This window comes from Zootermopsis nevadensis, unplaced genomic scaffold (genome assembly GCF_977971745.1).
Source record: "Zootermopsis nevadensis isolate Lab colony 2312 unplaced genomic scaffold, Znev_1.0 Znev_ptg000022l, whole genome shotgun sequence".
In the NCBI taxonomy this organism is placed as follows: domain Eukaryota; kingdom Metazoa; phylum Arthropoda; class Insecta; order Blattodea; family Termopsidae; genus Zootermopsis; species Zootermopsis nevadensis.
This window is the reverse complement of record NW_028259154.1, coordinates 2,025,475-2,043,554: the sequence shown is the minus strand read 5'-3', so window position 1 is coordinate 2,043,554 and position 18,080 is coordinate 2,025,475. Positions and strand designations below refer to the sequence as shown.

At 37.6% G+C, this 18,080-nt stretch overlaps 2 long non-coding RNA genes across 3 annotated transcripts; both read right to left on the bottom strand.

Annotated features, from left to right (window-relative positions):
• Nucleotides 1–2,460: 2,460 nt before the first annotated feature.
• LOC110840986 (uncharacterized) lies at nucleotides 2,461–3,956 on the bottom strand. The gene is made up of 3 exons (XR_015536293.1): nucleotides 3,915–3,956; nucleotides 2,795–2,842; nucleotides 2,461–2,597 (listed from the first exon to the last, which is right to left on the bottom strand). It is a non-coding gene; the product is annotated as an uncharacterized LOC110840986 (long non-coding RNA).
• Nucleotides 3,957–8,677: 4,721 nt separating this feature from the next.
• LOC147872936 (uncharacterized) lies at nucleotides 8,678–16,555 on the bottom strand. Of its 2 annotated transcripts, XR_015536291.1 has the most exons (17): nucleotides 16,505–16,555; nucleotides 16,363–16,417; nucleotides 16,205–16,281; nucleotides 14,967–15,016; nucleotides 14,828–14,882; nucleotides 14,670–14,746; nucleotides 13,432–13,480; nucleotides 13,290–13,344; nucleotides 13,132–13,208; nucleotides 11,894–11,943; nucleotides 11,755–11,809; nucleotides 11,597–11,673; nucleotides 10,359–10,408; nucleotides 10,214–10,268; nucleotides 10,056–10,132; nucleotides 8,818–8,867; nucleotides 8,679–8,733 (listed from the first exon to the last, which is right to left on the bottom strand). It is a non-coding gene; the product is annotated as an uncharacterized LOC147872936 (long non-coding RNA). The 2 variants fall into 2 exon arrangements; XR_015536292.1 differs by lacking the exon at nucleotides 8,818–8,867 and having other exon boundaries at nucleotides 8,678–8,733.
• Nucleotides 16,556–18,080: the final 1,525 nt, after the last annotated feature.

Sequence of the window (18,080 nt, the reverse complement as noted above, 5' to 3'; positions counted from 1 at the left end):
GATACGGCAAACTCAAGAAAACTCACCGATTAAGACGAGATGAAATACAATATGACCCTAGGATTGGCGATCGTAGTGGTCGTCAGTCGGATGAATTACTGAAAAACAAAGAAACAAACTCCTATTAATGTCACTGCAGTTACAAGAGAGAGTGTACCACACATGATAAAACTCACCGCTTATGACGTCATGCACGTATATGCAGCCCTAGGGTTGGCGGTGGTAGTCGAGGTCCTCTGACAGGATTCACGACTTATGAAGAGAGGTGATGCTCATCGTCCGGTTGTCCGAATTCTTTAACGATTAAGAAACGGGTACCAATTAACAACAATATCATTGTAGTTTTCAAAACAATTTAAAGTATAATACGCGAAGTTGCGAGAAGATTCAAACGCGATGTGACGAGTCTTAAATGGCGGCAGCTAATACTCTAATGCGCCAATCCCTATAGCGTGAACCAACTACAACTTCATAATCTAAAACCAGGAATGTAATGTTCGGGTACTTTCCGAACTGATGCAAGTAGCATAAGATGACTTTCAAAAGACGAGCTGTTTTTTCGAACCCAATGATCGGTCACCTCGTCTAAAAACTCACTGCAATTCCGTCTAACTTACAAAATTACGGATGATGAAGACAGATTGTTTTTTGCACGAATGACATTCTTCTACCAGTGAAAACATTAAGTTGCATACCGCTAAAAACTATGCATTAACAGTATTTTGGACATAGAACAACAATCGAAACAGATACGGCAAACTCAAGAAAACTCACCGATTAAGACGAGATGAAACCAAGTACGACCGTAGGGTTGGCGATCGTAGTGGTGGCCAGTCCGACGGAATTACTGAAAAACAAAGAAGCAAATACCCATTAACATCATTGTAGTTTCGACAACAATGAAAAGTGCAATCAGCCAAATAAGTATAAAGTTGGTATGCATCAAGAGCCCTATGGAGCTCGAAAATACAAAAGTGTCCCAAACATGACAAAACTCACCACTCACGTCGTGACGCACGTAGATTCAACCCTAGGGATGGCGGCGGTAGTCGAGGACCTGACAGGATTCACGAATTATGGAGAGAAGAGAGAAACTGTGCCACCTACAGCCTGTGGCGGAGGTAATGGTCATCGTCCGGTTGTCGCAATTCCTGAAAAACTAAGATAGGGGAACCAATTAACGACGACATAATTACAGTTTACATAATAATAATAATTTCAAGTAAAATCTCACCTATTAAGATAAGATGATGTATCTGCGACCCCAAGTTTGGGCGGTGTTGGAAACCTGAAAAACAAACCATCAAACAATAACGTGTTCCAGTCAACATCACTGTAGCTTTAATAATAATTTAGAGTAAAATTGATACGAGTACTAAAGACCTACAACAAGATACAAGGTCTCCTACTACAAGCAAGTATGCATCAACTGAAATTGAGAGATGCCCAAAACTCAAGAAAACTAGTGGTCAGGCTTTTGGAAATCCTGAAAAACTAAGATGCAAGTTACAGTTCAAACACAAGTAGACCCCGATTTGCGCCGATTCAGAATTACGCCAATTTTTAAACAAGAAAGTCAAAAAGTGAAGAAATATATTTTACCATTAATTAAAAACATTTTACGATGCTTCTCGTACTGATTCTTACACTAAATCGTAATTCTTACATCGCTCATTTTGAATGAAGATTATAAATACAGTCCTCTCTACAATTACGTATGTCTCATTAACGTGAATTTGCTCCAATGACATCGATGAATCGGAAAAATTTCTGAAATGGAAAATTTTGCATATGCGAGTTTGCTCATATGCAATTTCATTCCTGGCCCTTTAAACTTTCAAGGGACTAATTTAATCTCTGCGGTGGTACCGAGGTTATTTTTACTACGCGATTTTCAATTGGTCTGCATCTTATATGAATGCAACTATCGCATAACAGCAGAGATGACTGTACACATCAATCGCACGAAAGAACCGCAGTCAATTGCGGTGACCAAAGAATTGCCAATTGTAAGTGTGTAAAATATATTTCTTAAATTCCCTTTATTTTATTAAGTTATTTCAGAGCTTTACTGCAAGGACATTATATTACTCATAAATGTCTGGGTGCTGGGAATGCACATCATTGACGTCCCATTCATTTACATTATAAAAGAGTTTCAATTTACGCCGACTCCGATTACGACCTTTCGTCCAGCAACACGTCCAGGCGAAAATCGAGGGCTACACGTAATAGCATTCTAATCTTGATAAAAATTTAACATACTATCTGACAAGTATGATAAAACTGAGGGAGGATATAAACTTAAGTGCTACTAGCACGTATGCATGAAAGGACTTAGACACAGAAAAAGAGAAAAGATGACCAGGAATCAAGAAAACTCACCAATTCAAATGACATCAATTAACTCTGCCCCCTAGGTACGGCTGTGGCAATGGCCGTATTCAGGTTCTTGAAAATCCCTGAAAAAGATAAACGAGGTCCAATTAACAACAACATTATTGCAGTTTTCATAATAATAATAATTTTAAGTAAGATCTCACCTATTAACATTAAATGATGTATCTGCGACCCCAAGTTTGGGCGGTGTTGGAAACCTGAAAAACAAACCATCAAACAATTACGTGTTCCAGTCAACATCATTGTAGCTTTGATAATAGTCTCTAGTACAATCTGCCAAATAAGGAAATACTAAAGCAAAGGTATAGACTTAAGTACTGCTACCAACTACACAACAAGAGGGCTTTGTCCTTCGACAAGAAAAAGTAGATGCCCCAAAATAAAGACGACTCACCAATTAAAGAGAAATGAAACCGACGGCGATGGACAGACATCGAAAATCCTGAAAAAAGAGTACCAATTAAAACAATATCATCGCACTTTCATAATAATTTAAAGTACAATTCATACAAGTAGTAAAGACCTACAACTCCCACTACCAGCAAGTATGCATCAACTGAAATCGAGAGATGCTCAAAACCCAAGAAAACTGATGGTCAGGTTTTTCGAAATCCTGAAAAACTAAGACGCAACTTACAGTTAATACACAGATAGACCTCGATTTGCGCCGATTCAGAATAACGCCAATTTTGAAACAATAAAGTCAAAAAGTGAAGAAAATATATTTTACAATTAATTAAAAACATTTTACAATGTCTCTCGTACCGATTCTTATACTAAACCGTAATTCTTACACCGCTCTTTTTGAATGAAAATTATAAATACAGTCCTCTCTACAATTACGTATGTCTCATTATCGCGAATTTGCTCCAATGACATCGATGAATCGGAAAAACCTTTCGTGAAATGGAAACTTTTGCATATGCGAGTATGCTCATATGCAATTTAATTCCTGGCCCTTTAAACTTTCAAAGGACTAATTTAATCTCTGCGGAGGAACCGAGGTTATTTTTACCACGCGATTTTCAACTGGCCGGCTTCTCAAATGAATGCAACTATCGCATAACAGCAGAGATGACTGTACACATCAATTGCATTAAAGACCCGCAGTCAATCGCGGACCAACGAACTGCCGATTGTAAGCGTGTAAAATATATTTCTTAAATTCCCTTCATTTTATTAAATTATTTCAGACCGTTACCGCAAAGCCATTGTATTACTCATCAACGTTTCCGTGCTGGGAACCCACGTCATTGACTTCCCATTCATTTACATAGTAAAAGAGTTTCAATTTACTCCGACTCTGATTACGACATTCCGTAAAGCAACGCATCAAGGCGAAAATCGAGGCCTACACGCAATAGCATTCTAATCTTGATAAAAATTTAACGTACTAACTGACAAATGTGAAAAAACTGAAGGAAGCTATAAACCTACGTGCCGTTAGCACATATGCATCAAAGGGCTTAGACGCACGAAAATAGAAAAGATGACAAGGAATCAAGAAAACTCACCAATTCAAATGACACCAATTAACTCTGCCCCCTAGGTACGGCTGTGGCAATGGTCGTATTCAGGTTCTTGAAAATCCCTGAAAAAGATAAATGAGATCCACTTAACAGCAACAACATAATTGCAGTATTCATAATAATAAATTGAAGTGAGATCTCACCTATTAAGATAAGATGATGTATCTGCGACCCCGCGTTTTGGCTCTGTTGGAAATCCTGAAAAAAATAAACGAGGTCGAATTAACAACAACAACAACATAATTGCAGTTTTCATAATAATAATTTGAAGTAAAAGCTCACCTATTAAGATGATGTATCTGCGACCCAGCGTTTCGGCGGTGTTGGAAATCCTGAAAAACAAAAACAAAAAATTAACGTGCTCCAGCCAACATCATTGTAGGTTTAATAATAATTTCAAGCACAATCTGCCAAATAAGGAAAGACTAAAGCAAAGGTATAGAGTTAAGTACTGCTACCACCTACACAACAGGGCCTTGTCGTTCGACAAGCAAAAGTAGACAATTCATACCAGTAGTAAAGACCTACAACAAGATACAAAGTTTTCCTACTACCAGCAAGTATGCATCAACTGAAATCGAGATATGCCCAAAACTCAAGAAAAGTGCTGGTCAGGTTTATCCAAGTCCTGAAAAACTAAGACGCAAGTTACTGTTAACACACAGGTGGACCTCGATTTGCGCGGATTCAGAACAACGCCAATTTTGAAACCAAAAAGTCAAAAAAATATATTTTACTATTATTCACAACATTTTACAATGTTTCTCGTACCGATTCTTATACTAAATCGTAATTCTTACATCGCTCATTTCGAATGAAAATTATAAATACAGTCCTCTCTACAATTACGTATGTCTCGTTAACGCGAATTTGCTCCAATGACATCGATGAATCGGAAAAAACATTCGTGAAATGGAAACTTTTGCATATGCGAGTTTGCTCATATGCAATTTCATTCCAGGCCCTTTAAACTATCAAAGGACTAATTTAATCTCTGCGGAGGAACCGAGGTTATTTTTACCACGCGATTTTCAACTGGCCGGCTTCTCAAATGAATGCAACTATCGCATAACAGCAGAGATGACTGTACACATCAATTGCATTAAAGACCCGCAGTCAATCGCGGACCAACGAACTGCCGATTGTAAGCGTGTAAAATATATTTCTTAAATTCCCTTCATTTTATTAAATTATTTCAGACCGTTACCGCAATGCCATTGTATTACTCATCAACGTTTCCGTGCTGGGAACCCACGTCATTGACTTCCCATTCATTTACATAATAAAAGAGTTTCAATTTACTCCGACTCTCATTACGACATTCCGTAAAGCAACGCATCAAGGCGAAAATCGAGGCCTACACGCAATAGCATTCTAATCTTGATGAAAATTTAACGTACTAACTGACAAATGTGAAAAAACTGAAGGAAGCTATAAACCTACGTGCCGTTAGCACATATGCATCAAAGGGCTTAGACGCACCAAAATAGAAAAGATGACAAGGAATCAAGAAAACTCACCAATTCAAATGACACCAATTAACTCTGCCCCCTAGGTACGGCTGTGGCAATGGTCGTATTCAGGTTCTTGAAAATCCCTGAAAAAGATAAATGAGATCCACTTAACAACAACAACATAATTGCAGTATTCATAATAATAAATTGAAGTGAGATCTCACCTATTAAGATAAGATGATGTATCTGCGACCCCGCGTTTTGGCTCTGTTGGAAATCCTGAAAAAAATAAACGAGGTCGAATTAACAACAACAACAACATAATTGCAGTTTTCATAATAATAATTTGAAGTAAAAGCTCACCTATTAAGATGATGTATCTGCGACCCAGCGTTTCGGCGCTGTTGGAAATCCTGAAAAACAAAAACAAAAAATTAACGTGCTCCAGCCAACATCATTGTAGGTTTAATAATAATTTCAAGCACAATCTGCCAAATAAGGAAAGACTAAAGCAAAGGTATAGAGTTAAGTACTGCTACCACCTACACAACAGGGCCTTGTCGTTCGACAAGCAAAAGTAGACAATTCATACCAGTAGTAAAGACCTACAACAAGATACAAAGTTTTCCTACTACCAGCAAGTATGCATCAACTGAAATCGAGATATGCCCAAAACTCAAGAAAAGTGCTGGTCAGGTTTATCCAAGTCCTGAAAAACTAAGACGCAAGTTACTGTTAACACACAGGTGGACCTCGATTTGCGCGGATTCAGAACAACGCCAATTTTGAAACCAAAAAGTCAAAAAAATATATTTTACTATTATTCACAACATTTTACAATGTTTCTCGTACCGATTCTTATACTAAATCGTAATTCTTACATCGCTCATTTCGAATGAAAATTATAAATACAGTCCTCTCTACAATTACGTATGTCTCGTTAACGCGAATTTGCTCCAATGACATCGATGAATCGGAAAAAACATTCGTGAAATGGAAACTTTTGCATATGCGAGTTTGCTCATATGCAATTTCATTCCAGGCCCTTTAAACTATCAAAGGACTAATTTAATCTCTGCGGAGGAACCGAGGTTATTTTTACCACGCGATTTTCAACTGGCCGGCTTCTCAAATGAATGCAACTATCGCATAACAGCAGAGATGACTGTACACATCAATTGCATTAAAGACCCGCAGTCAATCGCGGACCAACGAACTGCCGATTGTAAGCGTGTAAAATATATTTCTTAAATTCCCTTCATTTTATTAAATTATTTCAGACCGTTACCGCAATGCCATTGTATTACTCATCAACGTTTCCGTGCTGGGAACCCACGTCATTGACTTCCCATTCATTTACATAATAAAAGAGTTTCAATTTACTCCGACTCTCATTACGACATTCCGTAAAGCAACGCATCAAGGCGAAAATCGAGGCCTACACGCAATAGCATTCTAATCTTGATGAAAATTTAACGTACTAACTGACAAATGTGAAAAAACTGAAGGAAGCTATAAACCTACGTGCCGTTAGCACATATGCATCAAAGGGCTTAGACGCACCAAAATAGAAAAGATGACAAGGAATCAAGAAAACTCACCAATTCAAATGACACCAATTAACTCTGCCCCCTAGGTACGGCTGTGGCAATGGTCGTATTCAGGTTCTTGAAAATCCCTGAAAAAGATAAATGAGATCCACTTAACAACAACAACATAATTGCAGTATTCATAATAATAAATTGAAGTGAGATCTCACCTATTAAGATAAGATGATGTATCTGCGACCCCGCGTTTTGGCTCTGTTGGAAATCCTGAAAAAAATAAACGAGGTCGAATTAACAACAACAACAACATAATTGCAGTTTTCATAATAATAATTTGAAGTAAAAGCTCACCTATTAAGATGATGTATCTGCGACCCAGCGTTTCGGCGCTGTTGGAAATCCTGAAAAACAAAAACAAAATATTAACGTGCTCCAGCCAACATCATTGTAGCTTTAATAATAATTTCAAGCACAATCTGCCAAATAAGGAAAGACTAAAGCAAAGGTATAGAGTTAAGTACTGCTACCACCTACACAACAGGGCCTTGTCGTTCGACAAGGAAAAGTAGACAATTCATACCAGTAGTAAAGACCTACAACAAGATACAAAGTTTTCCTACTACCAGCAAGTATGCGTCAACTGAAATCGAGAGATGCCCAAAACTCAAGAAAAGTGCTGGTCAGGTTTATCCAAGTCCTGAAAAACTAAGACGCAAGTTACTGTTAACACACAGGTGGACCTCGATTTGCGCGGATTCAGAACAACGCCAATTTTGAAACCAAAAAGTCAAAAAAATATATTTTACTAATATTTACAACATTTTACAATGTTTCTCGTACCGATTCTTATACTAAATCGTAATTCTTACATCGCTCATTTCGAATGAAAATTATAAATACAGTCCTCTCTACAATTACGTATGTCTCGTTAACGCGAATTTGCTCCAATGACATCGATGAATCGGAGAAAACATTCGTGAAATGGAAACTTTTGCATATGCGAGTTTGCTCATATGCAATTTCATTCCAGGCCCTTTAAACTATCAAAGGACTAATTTAATCTCTGCGGAGGAGCCGAGGTTATTGTTACCACGCGATTTTCAACTGGCCGGCTTCTCAAATGAATGCAACTATCGCATAACAGCAGAGATGACTGTACACATCAATTGCATTAAAGACCCGCAGTCAATCGCGGACCAACGAACTGCCGATTGTAAGCGTGTAAAATATATTTCTTAAATTCCCTTCATTTTATTAAATTATTTCAGACCGTTACCGCAATGCCATTGTATTACTCATCAACGTTTCCGTGCTGGGAACCCACGTCATTGACTTCCCATTCATTTACATAGTAAAAGAGTTTCAATTTACTCCGACTCTGATTACGACATTCCGTAAAGCAACGCATCAAGGCGAAAATCGAGGCCTACACGCAATAGCATTCTAATCTTGATAAAAATTTAACGTACTAACTGACAAATGTGAAAAAACTGAAGGAAGCTATAAACCTACGTGCCGTTAGCACATATGCATCAAAGGACTTGAGACGCACGAAAATAGAAAAGATGACAAGGAATCAAGAAAACTCACCAATTCAAATGACACCAATTAACTCTGCCCCCTAGGTACGGCTGTGGCAATGGTCGTATTCAGGTTCTTGAAAATCCCTGAAAAAGATAAATGAGGTCCACTTAACAACAACAACATAATTGCAGTTTTCATAATAATGAATTGAAGTGAGATCTCACCTATTAAGATAAGATGATGTATCTGCGTCCCCGCGTTTTGGCTGTGTTGGAAATCCTGAAAAAAACAAACGAGGTCAAATTAACAACAACAACAACATAATTGCAGTTTTCATAATAATAATTTGAAGTAAAAGCTCACCTATTAAGATGATGTATCTGCGACCCAGCTTTTCGGCGGTGTTCGAAATCCTGAAAAACAAAAACAAAATATTAATGTGCTCCAGCCAACATCATTGTAGCTTTAATAATAATTTCAAGCACAATCTGCCAAATAAGGAAAGACTAAAGCAAAGGTATAGAGTTAAGTACTGCTACCACCTACACAACAAGGCCTTGTCGTTCGACAAGCAAAAGTAGACAATTCATACAAGTAGTATAGACCTAAAACAAGATACAAAGTTTTCCTACTACCAGCAAGTATGCGTCAACTGAAATCGAGAGATGCCCAAAACTCAAGAAAATTGCTGGTCAGGTTTATCCAAGTCCTGAAAAACTAAGACGCAAGTTACTGTTAACACACAGGTGGACCTCGATTTGCGCGGATTCAGAACAACGCCAATTTTGAAACCAAAAAGTCAAAAAAATATATTTTACTATTATTTACAACATTTTACAATGTTTCTCGTACCGATTCTTATACTAAATCGTAATTCTTACATCGCTCATTTCGAATGAAAATTATAAATACAGTCCTCTCTACAATTACGTATGTCTCGTTAACGCGAATTTGCTCCAATGACATCGATGAATCGGAGAAAACATTCGTGAAATGGAAACTTTTGCATATGCGAGTTTGCTCATATGCAATTTCATTCCAGGCCCTTTAAACTATCAAAGGACTAATTTAATCTCTGCGGAGGAACAGAGGTTATTTTTACCACGCGATTTTCAACTGGCCGGCTTCTCAAATGAATGCAACTATCGCATAACAGCAGAGATGACTGTACACATCAATTGCATTAAAGACTCTCAGTCAATCGCGGACCAACGAACTGCCGATTGTAAGCGTGTAAAATATATTTCTTAAATTCCCTTCATTTTATTAAATTATTTCAGACCGTTACTGCAATGCCATTGTATTACTCATCAACGTTTCCGTGCTGGGAACCCACGTCATTGACTTCCCATTCATTTACATAATAAAAGAGTTTCAATTTACCCCGACTCTGATTACGACATTCCGTAAAGCAACGCATCAAGGCGAAAATCGAGGCCTACACGCAATAGCATTCTAATCTTGATAAAAATTTAACGTACTAACTGACAAATGTGAAAAAACTGAAGGAAGCTATAAACCTACGTGCCGTTAGCACATATGCATCAAAGGGCTTAGACGCACCAAAATAGAAAAGATGACAAGGAATCAAGAAAACTCACCAATTCAAATGACACCAATTAACTCTGCCCCCTAGGTACGGCTGTGGCAATGGTCGTATTCAGATTCTTGAAAATCCCTGAAAAAGATAAATGAGATCCACTTAACAACAACAACATAATTGCAGTATTCATAATAATAAATTGAAGTGAGATCTCACCTATTAAGATAAGATGATGTATCTGCGACCCCGCGTTTTGGCTCTGTTGGAAATCCTGAAAAAAATAAACGAGGTCGAATTAACAACAACAACAACAACAACATAATTGCAGTTTTCATAATAATAATTTGAAGTAAAAGCTCACCTATTAAGATGATGTATCTGCGACCCAGCGTTTCGGCGGTGTTGGAAATCCTGAAAAACAAAAACAAAATATTAATGTGCTCCAGCCAACATCATTGTAGCTTTAATAATAATTTCAAGCACAATCTGCCAAATAAGGAAAGACTAAAGCAAAGGTATAGAGTTAAGTACTGCTACCACCTACACAACAAGGCCTTGTCGTTTGACAAGCAAAAGTAGACAATTCATACCAGTAGTATAGACCTAAAACAAGATACAAAGTTTTCCTACTACCAGCAAGTATGCGTCAACTGAAATCGAGAGATGCCCAAAACTCAAGAAAATTGCTGGTCAGGTTTATCCAAGTCCTGAAAAACTAAGACGCAAGTTACTGTTAACACACAGGTGGACCTCGATTTGCGCGGATTCAGAACAACGCCAATTTTGAAACGAAAAAGTCAAAAAAATATATTTTACTATTATTTACAACATTTTACAATGTTTCTCGTACCGATTCTTATACTAAATCGTAATTCTTACATCGCTCATTTCGAATGAAAATTATAAATACAGTCCTCTCTACAATTACGTATGTCTCGTTAACGCGAATTTGCTCCAATGACATCGATGAATCGGAAAAAACATTCGTGAAATGGAAACTTTTGCATATGCGAGTTTGCTCATATGCAATTTCATTCCAGGCCCTTTAAACTATCAAAGGACTAATTTAATCTCTGCGGAGGAACCGAGGTTATTTTTACCACGCGATTTTCAACTGGCCGGCTTCTCAAATGAATGCAACTATCGCATAACAGCAGAGATGACTGTACACATCAATTGCATTAAGGACCCGCAGTCAATCGCAGACCAACGAACTGCCGATTGTAAGCGTGTAAAATATATTTCTTAAATTCCCTTCATTTTATTAAATTATTTCAGACCGTTACCGCAATGCCATTGTATTACTCATCAACGTTTCCGTGCTGGGAACCCACGTCATTGACTTCCCATTCATTTACATAATAAAAGAGTTTCAATTTACTCCGACTCTGATTACGACATTCCGTAAAGCAACGCATCAAGGCGAAAATCGAGGCCTACACGCAATAGCATTCTAATCTTGATAAAAATTTAACGTACTAACTGACAAATGTGAAAAAACTGAAGGAAGCTATAAACCTACGTGCCGTTAGCACATATGCATCAAAGGGCTTAGACGCACCAAAATAGAAAAGATGACAAGGAATCAAGAAAACTCACCAATTCAAATGACACCAATTAACTCTGCCCCCTAGGTACGGCTGTGGCAATGGTCGTATTCAGGTTCTTGAAAATCCCTGAAAAAGATAAATGAGATCCACTTAACAGCAACAACATAATTGCAGTATTCATAATAATAAATTGAAGTGAGATCTCACCTATTAAGATAAGATGATGTATCTGCGACCCCGCGTTTTGGCTCTGTTGGAAATCCTGAAAAAAATAAACGAGGTCGAATTAACAACAACAAAAACATAATTGCAGTTTTCATAATAATAATTTGAAGTAAAAGCTCACCTATTAAGATGATGTATCTGCGACCCAGCGTTTCGGCGGTGTTGGAAATCCTGAAAAACAAAAACAAAAAATTAACGTGCTCCAGCCAACATCATTGTAGGTTTAATAATAATTTCAAGCACAATCTGCCAAATAAGGAAAGACTAAAGCAAAGGTATAGAGTTAAGTACTGCTACCACCTACACAACAGGGCCTTGTCGTTCGACAAGCAAAAGTAGACAATTCATACCAGTAGTAAAGACCTACAACAAGATACAAAGTTTTCCTACTACCACCAAGTATGCGTCAACTGAAATCGAGATATGCCCAAAACTCAAGAAAAGTGCTGGTCAGGTTTATCCAAGTCCTGAAAAACTAAGACGCAAGTTACTGTTAACACACAGGTGGACCTCGATTTGCGCGGATTCAGAAAAACGCCAATTTTGAAACCAAAAAGTCAAAAAAATATATTTTACTATTATTCACAACATTTTACAATGTTTCTCGTACCGATTCTTATACTAAATCGTAATTCTTACATCGCTCATTTCGAATGAAAATTATAAATACAGTCCTCTCTACAATTACGTATGTCTCGTTAACGCGAATTTGCTCCAATGACATCGATGAATCGGAAAAAACATTCGTGAAATGGAAACTTTTGCATATGCGAGTTTGCTCATATGCAATTTCATTCCAGGCCCTTTAAACTATCAAAGGACTAATTTAATCTCTGCGGAGGAACCGAGGTTATTTTTACCACGCGATTTTCAACTGGCCGGCTTCTCAAATGAATGCAACTATCGCATAACAGCAGAGATGACTACACATCAATCGCACGAAAGAACCGCAGTCAATCGCGGTGACCGACGAACTGCCGATTGTAAGTGTGTAAAATATATTTTTTAAATTACTTTTATTTTATTAAGTTATTTCAGAGCTTTACCGTAATGCCATTATTTTACTCATCAATGTCTGGGTGCTGGGAACGCACGTCATAGATGTCCCATTCATTTACATTATAAAACAGTTTCAATTTACGCCGACTCCGATTACGACATTTCGTCCAGCAACATATCAAAGCGAAAATCGAGGGCTACACGTAACAGCATTCTAATCTTGATACAAATTTAACGTACTAACTGACAAATGTGAAAAAACTGAAGGAAGCTATAAACCTACGTGCCGTTAGCACATATGCATCAAAGGGCTTAGGCGCACCAAAATAGAAAAGATGACAAGGAATCAAGAAAACTCACCAATTCAAATGACACCAATTAACTCTGCCCCCTAGGTACGGCTGTGGCAATGATCGTATTCAGGTTCTTGAAAATCTCTGAAAAAGATAAATGAGGTCCACTTAACGACAACAACATAATTGCAGTATTCATAATAATGAATTCAAGTGAGATCTCACCTATTAAGATAACATGATGTATCTGCGACCCCGCGTTTTGGCTCTGTTGGAAATCCTGAAAAAAATAAACGAGGTCGAATTAACAACAACAACAACAACATAATTGCAGCTTTCATAATAATAATTTGAAGTAAAAGCTCACCTATTAAGATATGTATCTGCGACCCAGCGTTTCGGCGGTGTTGGAAATCCTGAAAAACAAAAACAAAATATTAATGTGCTCCAGCCAACATCATTGTAGCTTTAATAATAATTTCAAGCACAATCTGCCAAATAAGGAAAGACTAAAGCAAAGGTATAGAGTTAAGTACTGCTACCACCTACACAACAGGGCCTTGTCGTTCGACAAGCAAAAGTAGACAATTCATACCAGTAGTAAAGACCTACAACAAGATACAAAGTTTTCCTACTACCAGCAAGTATGCGTCAACTGAAATCGAGAGATGCCCAAAACTCAAGAAAAGTGCTGGTCAGGTTTATCCAAGTCCTGAAAAACTAAGACGCAAGTTACTGTTAACACACAGGTGGACCTCGATTTGCGCGGATTCAGAACAACGCCAATTTTGAAACGAAAAAGTCAAAAAAATATATTTTACTATTATTTACAACATTTTACAATGTTTCTCGTACCGATTCTTATACTAAATCGTGATTCTTACATCGCTCATTTCGAATGAAAATTATAAATACAGTCCTCTCTACAATTACGTATGTCTCGTTAACGCGAATTTGCTCCAATGACATCGATGAATCGGAAAAAACATTTGTGAAATGGAAACTTTTGCATATGCGAGTTTGCTCATATGCAATTTCATTCCAGGCCCTTTAAACTATCAAAGGACTAATTTAATCTCTGCGGAGGAACAGAGGTTATTTTTACCACGCGATTTTCAACTGGCCGGCTTCTCAAATGAATGCAACTATCGCATAACAGCAGAGATGACTGTACACATCAATTGCATTAAAGACCCGCAGTCAATCGCGGACCAACGAACTGCCGATTGTAAGCGTGTAAAATATATTTCTTAAATTCCCTTCATTTTATTAAATTATTTCAGACCGTTACCGCAATGCCATTGTATTACTCATCAACGTTTCCGTGCTGGGAACCCACGTCATTGACTTCCCATTCATTTACATAATAAAAGAGTTTCAATTTACTCCGACTCTGATTACGACATTCGGTAAAGCAACGCATCAAGGCGAAAATCGAGGCCTACACGCAATAGCATTCTAATCTTGATAAAAATTTAACGTACTAACTGACAAATGTGAAAAAAACTGAAGGAAGCTATAAACCTACGTGCCGTTAGCACATATGCATCAAAGGGCTTAGACGCACCAAAATAGAAAAGATGACAAGGAATCAAGAAAACTCACCAATTCAAATGACACCAATTAACTCTGCCCCCTAGGTACGGCTGTGGCAATGGTCGTATTCAGGTTCTTGAAAATCCCTGAAAAAGATAAATGAGATCCACTTAACAGCAACAACATAATTGCAGTATTCATAATAATAAATTGAAGTGAGATCTCACCTATTAAGATAAGATGATGTATCTGCGACCCCGCGTTTTGGCTCTGTTGGAAATCCTGAAAAAAATAAACGAGGTCGAATTAACAACAACAAAAACATAATTGCAGTTTTCATAATAATAATTTGAAGTAAAAGCTCACCTATTAAGATGATGTATCTGCGACCCAGCGTTTCGGCGGTGTTGGAAATCCTGAAAAACAAAAACAAAAAATTAACGTGCTCCAGCCAACATCATTGTAGGTTTAATAATAATTTCAAGCACAATCTGCCAAGTAAGGAAAGACTAAAGCAAAGGTATAGAGTTAAGTACTGCTACCACCTACACAACAGGGCCTTGTCGTTCGACAAGCAAAAGTAGACAATTCATACCAGTAGTAAAGACCTACAACAAGATACAAAGTTTTCCTACTACCAGCAAGTATGCGTCAACTGAAATCGAGAGATGCCCAAAACTCAAGAAAAGTGCTGGTCAGGTTTATCCAAGTCCTGAAAAACTAAGACGCAAGTTACCGTTAACACACAGGTGGACCTCGATTTGCGCGGATTCAGAACAACGCCAATTTTCAAACCAAAAAGTCAAAAAAATATATTTTACTATTATTTACAACATTTTACAATGTTTCTCGTACCGATTCTTATACTAAATCGTAATTCTTACATCGCTCATTTCGAATGAAAATTATAAATACAGTCCTCTCTACAATTACGTATGTCTCGTTAACGCGAATTTGCTCCAATGACATCGATGAATCGGAAAAAACATTCGTGAAATGGAAACTTTTGCATATGCGAGTTTGCCCATATGCAATTTCATTCCAGGCCCTTTAAACTATCAAAGGACTAATTTAATCTCTGCGGAGGAACCGAGGTTATTTTTACCACGCGATTTTCAACTGGCCGGCTTCTCAAATGAATGCAACTATCGCATAACAGCAGAGATGACTACACATCAATCGCACGAAAGAACCGCAGTCAATCGCGGTGACCGACGAACTGCCGATTGTAAGTGTGTAAAATATATTTTTTAAATTACTTTTATTTTATTAAGTTATTTCAGAGCTTTACCGTAATGCCATTATTTTACTCATCAATGTCTGGGTGCTGGGAACGCACGTCATAGATGTCCCATTCATTTACATTATAAAACAGTTTCAATTTACGCCGACTCCGATTACGACATTTCGTCCAGCAACATATCAAAGCGAAAATCGAGGGCTACACGTAACAGCATTCTAATCTTGATACAAATTTAACGTACTAACTGACAAATGTGAAAAAACTGAAGGAAGCTATAAACCTACGTGCCGTTAGCACATATGCATCAAAGGGCTTAGGCGCACCAAAATAGAAAAGATGACAAGGAATCAAGAAAACTCACCAATTCAAATGACACCAATTAACTCTGCCCCCTAGGTACGGCTGTGGCAATGATCGTATTCAGGTTCTTGAAAATCTCTGAAAAAGATAAATGAGGTCCACTTAACGACAACAACATAATTGCAGTATTCATAATAATGAATTCAAGTGAGATCTCACCTATTAAGATAACATGATGTATCTGCGACCCCGCGTTTTGGCTCTGTTGGAAATCCTGAAAAAAATAAACGAGGTCGAATTAACAACAACAACAACAACATAATTGCAGCTTTCATAATAATAATTTGAAGTAAAAGCTCACCTATTAAGATATGTATCTGCGACCCAGCGTTTCGGCGGTGTTGGAAATCCTGAAAAACAAAAACAAAATATTAATGTGCTCCAGCCAACATCATTGTAGCTTTAATAATAATTTCAAGCACAATCTGCCAAATAAGGAAAGACTAAAGCAAAGGTATAGAGTTAAGTACTGCTACCACCTACACAACAGGGCCTTGTCGTTCGACAAGCAAAAGTAGACAATTCATACCAGTAGTAAAGACCTACAACAAGATACAAAGTTTTCCTACTACCAGCAAGTATGCGTCAACTGAAATCGAGAGATGCCCAAAACTCAAGAAAAGTGCTGGTCAGGTTTATCCAAGTCCTGAAAAACTAAGACGCAAGTTACTGTTAACACACAGGTGGACCTCGATTTGCGCGGATTCAGAACAACGCCAATTTTGAAACGAAAAAGTCAAAAAAATATATTTTACTATTATTTACAACATTTTACAATGTTTCTCGTACCGATTCTTATACTAAATCGTAATTCTTACATCGCTCATTTCGAATGAAAATTATAAATACAGTCCTCTCTACAATTACGTATGTCTCGTTAACGCGAATTTGCTCCAATGACATCGATGAATCGGAAAAAACATTTGTGAAATGGAAACTTTTGCATATGCGAGTTTGCTCATATGCAATTTCATTCCAGGCCCTTTAAACTATCAAAGGACTAATTTAATCTCTGCGGAGGAACAGAGGTTATTTTTACCACGCGATTTTCAACTGGCCGGCTTCTCAAATGAATGCAACTATCGCATAACAGCAGAGATGACTGTACACATCAATTGCATTAAAGACCCGCAGTCAATCGCGGACCAACGAACTGCCGATTGTAAGCGTGTAAAATATATTTCTTAAATTCCCTTCATTTTATTAAATTATTTCAGACCGTTACCGCAATGCCATTGTATTACTCATCAACGTTTCCGTGCTGGGAACCCACGTCATTGACTTCCCATTCATTTACATAATAAAAGAGTTTCAATTTACTCCGACTCTGATTACGACATTCGGTAAAGCAACGCATCAAGGCGAAAATCGAGGCCTACACGCAATAGCATTCTAATCTTGATAAAAATTTAACGTACTAACTGACAAATGTGAAAAAAACTGAAGGAAGCTATAAACCTACGTGCCGTTAGCACATATGCATCAAAGGGCTTAGACGCACCAAAATAGAAAAGATGACAAGGAATCAAGAAAACTCACCAATTCAAATGACACCAATTAACTCTGCCCCCTAGGTACGGCTGTGGCAATGGTCGTATTCAGGTTCTTGAAAATCCCTGAAAAAGATAAATGAGATCCACTTAACAGCAACAACATAATTGCAGTATTCATAATAATAAATTGAAGTGAGATCTCACCTATTAAGATAAGATGATGTATCTGCGACCCCGCGTTTTGGCTCTGTTGGAAATCCTGAAAAAAATAAACGAGGTCGAATTAACAACAACAAAAACATAATTGCAGTTTTCATAATAATAATTTGAAGTAAAAGCTCACCTATTAAGATGATGTATCTGCGACCCAGCGTTTCGGCGGTG